Here is a 2,441-nt window from a genome sequence, read left to right as displayed (position 1 = left end):
GCCTCTGGCTGTGTCTGTGGCAGACAGGAGAGAAGCATTCCACAGAGCTGTCAGCACCCAGCACAGCATTAGGAATACTTTACATCTGTACCACACTCTTATTTTTCATAACTCTCATTTTGACACTAAATAACATTTAGAAAGAGTAAATTTATCATTTGTACATCTCAGATTCCTAACTATACTTTAAGCTTCTAAGCAAAAAATCAAAAAGTATGGATTCTGGAGACAGGGAGGTCAGGTTCAAATCCCAGCTCTGCCATTTACCAGCTGGGTGACCTGGGCAAGTGAATCAACCTCTGTACCTTGCTTTCCTCTTCTGGAAAATGTAGATAATAAAAGTACCAGTCCTGGCCTTTTCCAGGAAGGCGGCGAAATGGCAGAAGTGGAGCAAAAGAAGAAGCAGACCTTCCGCAAGTTCACCTACCATGGCGTGGATCTCGACCAGTTGCTGGATATGTCCTATGAGCAGCTGATGCAGCTTTACAGTGCCCGCCAGCGGCAGCGGCTACACAGAGGCCTGTGCTGCAAGCAGCACTCACTGCTGAAGCGCTTGCGTAAGGCCAAGAAGGAGGCACCACCCATGGAGAAGCCAGAAGTGGTGAAGACACATCTGTGGGACATGATCATCCTACCTGAAATGGTGGGCAGCATGGTGGGTGTCTACAATGGCAAGACCTTCAACCAAGTGGAGATCAAGCCTGAAATGATTGGTCACTACCTAGGGGAGTTCTCCATTACCTACAAGCCTGTGAAGCATGGTCGACCTGGCATTGGGGCCACCCACTCCTCTTGCTTCATCCCTCTCAAGTAGGCTGCCCAGTCAATAAAGATATTTCTCCAGTTAAAAAAAAAAAAAAAAAAGTACCAGTCTTTTAGTAGTATTGTTTAAGAGGAGTAGCCCAGCATAGTAACTTTGCACTTTATAGATACTCGCCAGGTATTTAATGTTGTCAAATTGTTAATCCACATTGCAATGTTAAGAATTCAATGTGGTAAGTCATTTTGTGATTGATCTGGCTGAGCCAATGTTTAGCAATAAAAACACTGAAGAATTGACAATATTAAGTCTTAACCATTATATAAGAAAAAGTTGAAAAAATACATCTTCCTATGATGGATAATGTATATTAAAATTGCAGCTCAGGAGTTGGAGACTAGCCTGAGCAAGAGTAAAACCACTAGCTGGGCCATTATGGTGGGCATCTGTTGTTCTAGCTACTCAGGAGGCTGAGGCAAGAGGACCACTTGAGCCCAAGAGTTTGAGGTTGCTGTGAGCTACCACGGCATTCTACATAGGGCCACAGAGTGAAAGACTGTCTCAAAAAAGAATAATTCAAAAATATGGCTCAGCGCCCACAGCTCAGGAGTTAGGGTGCCAGCCACATACACCAGGGCTGGCAGGTTCGAACCCGACCCGGACCTGCGAAACAACAATGACAACTACAACAAAAAAATAGCGAGGCATTTTGACAGGTGCCTGTAGTCCTAGCTACTTGGGAGGCTGAGGCCAGAGAATCATGTAAGCCCAAGAGTTCGAGGTTGCTGTGAGCTGTGACACCACAGCATTCTACTGAGGGCGACACAATGAGACTCTGTCTCAAAAAATAAAGAAATAAAAATAATAAAATAAAATTGCAGTTCAGTGGCTGAACTGGAAATTGTGTCTTTATACTTAATTTGGCTTAAAACTATCTCTAAGATTACTCATAAAATTTATTTGACTGCTCATTATAACCATCAACAAAATTCTAGGATGTAAACACAATCGTAATGATCATATGTTACTTGCTATGGTTTATACCAATGAATTCACTGCTGTTGTTCTTTTGTTAGAAATAGTAAGAAATTGTGCTGACAGAATTCTTTTCTTAGTTCTAAATTTAACCGTTTAAGGGAGTTTCTAATTTCTCTTTTGCTCTTTGAAATGAACCAGAGGCAACAACACTGTTATTTTCTACTCACCAAATCCAGAAATAAGACCAAGGCAGTCCATTCAAGGCTGCCCCAAACCTGCCCTCTCCATATGGTTCATGCCACTGCTGAATCACTTCCACGGCTGGATGAGAGATGTGTGTGGGCACATTGGTCTGGACAAACCGCATGCCAAAGTGAGCATGTGTTCACATACATTGAATTTGCTCATGTTTTGCATGTTATCTGACACCATGATACATGGTTCTTCAGGGAGGTGGGGAAACTGCTGTATCAGATGAAAGGCAAGAGTTTCCTGCCGCCCAGAAGAGGGGACACTGATTCCTACCAGCAACAAGATGTCTGCAAAGATCAAGTCCTCTGAACTCCAAGCACTGCACCAGAATGTTTACAGGCATCTGAAAACTGCAGAGGGAAGTTCTGCACAATAAGAGAAAGCAGTGGCTTTATCAAGGAAAGTGAAGAGGGTGTGGAAAGGGGGCATCAGGTAGAAAGCCAGTATTTTA

At 43.3% G+C, this 2,441-nt stretch overlaps 1 pseudogene across 1 annotated transcript; it reads left to right on the top strand.

Annotated features, from left to right (window-relative positions):
* The first annotated feature begins 357 nt into the window (after nucleotides 1-357).
* LOC100947442 lies at nucleotides 358-843 on the top strand (annotated as a pseudogene). The gene has a single exon (XR_001161198.1). The product of XR_001161198.1 is annotated as a 40S ribosomal protein S15 pseudogene (transcript).
* The last annotated feature ends 1,598 nt before the right edge of the window (nucleotides 844-2,441 follow it).

Source organism: Otolemur garnettii, unplaced genomic scaffold (assembly GCF_000181295.1).
Source record: "Otolemur garnettii isolate 467f Iridium unplaced genomic scaffold, OtoGar3 scaffold00024, whole genome shotgun sequence".
In the NCBI taxonomy this organism is placed as follows: domain Eukaryota; kingdom Metazoa; phylum Chordata; class Mammalia; order Primates; family Galagidae; genus Otolemur; species Otolemur garnettii.
Note: the sequence above shows the minus strand (reverse complement) of the source record. Positions and strands in the feature narration are given on the sequence as shown.